The sequence below is a fragment of the Ixodes scapularis genome, unplaced genomic scaffold (genome assembly GCF_016920785.2).
Source record: "Ixodes scapularis isolate PalLabHiFi unplaced genomic scaffold, ASM1692078v2 PGA_scaffold10__122_contigs__length_95168666, whole genome shotgun sequence".
In the NCBI taxonomy this organism is placed as follows: domain Eukaryota; kingdom Metazoa; phylum Arthropoda; class Arachnida; order Ixodida; family Ixodidae; genus Ixodes; species Ixodes scapularis.
The window spans coordinates 49,445,859-49,447,067 of NW_024609836.1; the positions used below are offsets into that span (position 1 = coordinate 49,445,859).

General features: G+C 40.9%; 1 non-coding gene across 1 annotated transcript; it reads right to left on the reverse strand.

The window, feature by feature from the left end:
* Nucleotides 1-324: 324 nt before the first annotated feature.
* Nucleotides 325-397, reverse strand: Trnav-cac. Its single transcript has one exon. It is a non-coding gene; the product is annotated as a tRNA-Val (tRNA).
* Between the last annotated feature and the right edge of the window lie 812 nt (nt 398-1,209).

The window sequence follows — 1,209 nt, forward strand, 5'->3', positions numbered from 1 at the left end:
GAACGAGTTCCTTTTTTACATATCGAACTTGTGACGGGAACGCGTTCCGAAAATCAGAAGGAACTTTCGATAGTTGACTTCTTGCCGACTATACCTATACTGTCGAAAGTAAGTTTTCAGAAAACTATCAATTGTAAAAATAAGGCGTTTTTTACACGTCATATTGACCTGTTAAAATTCGGAAGCCACATATTCCAAAGATATAGAACAGACGAAGTGTTATCCCGTCGTAAGTGCAGATACAAGCGGAACTTGTAATGCGGTCCACACCAATGGCAAATGGTGTGATCTAACCTTAACGCAGAACGCGAACAAAAGTAGGACTGTTTCCGCCCGTGATCGAACCGGGGACCTTGCGCGTGTGAGGCGCACGTGATAACCACTACACCACGGAAACGAGGTTAGTAAAGTGATATTTAAATCTCGGTTTTGAATGTGGCATTCACCTTTTCTCTGACACTTTGTGCACTCTTACTGATTTATTCTCGAGGCGTCCTGACCTAACTAAGTGTCAAAAACAATCCATATCCACGCATGAAGTCTGAGTACGCCCAATACCCTTGTTGACATGGTATATTACCCAATCGCCTATTCCCCAGCACTTTTAAATAAATCAAGTATTAAAAGTACCACTCCACCTACCCAAGCGAAATGAAGGATGTTTCACCACAGACGGAGGACACGTAGAAATAAGGTACTTGAAGTAAAGCAATGATTCCTATTTGATAACGTTATTGACCTTAACAAAAACCCGTAAAGTGTATAAAGTTATAATTAGGAAATTAATTACATAAGATCAAGTTACTCTTCAAATAATCGCCCTAGCTGACGAATTCAAATTAGGAATTTGTTGTCCGTCGTCAAAATATGCGATAAGCGTAATTCAAGAAAGGTACACGTTTTAGACATTTGCTGCAGTCAGTCAATTTTTATTATGTATTCGTAGTAGAAAGTGCGCATTGAGGCCACGTAAGTCTTGAGCGACTCCAAGAAATGCTCTTATGTCAAGACTTTGACCCGAAATAAGAGGATATTTCGAAGTCGCTCAAATGAGGTAGGCGACTCTTCTTTTTGGTCCCGAAAATCGCGAGACTCAACTGAAATGAGTCCCACTGTATTTGTTTTCTCGCGAAACTCACACGTGTCTCGCGGATGTTTTTCTGTGCAAGTTTGTTTCTGTGACATACGCGGGGTCCTATCCAGAAACTT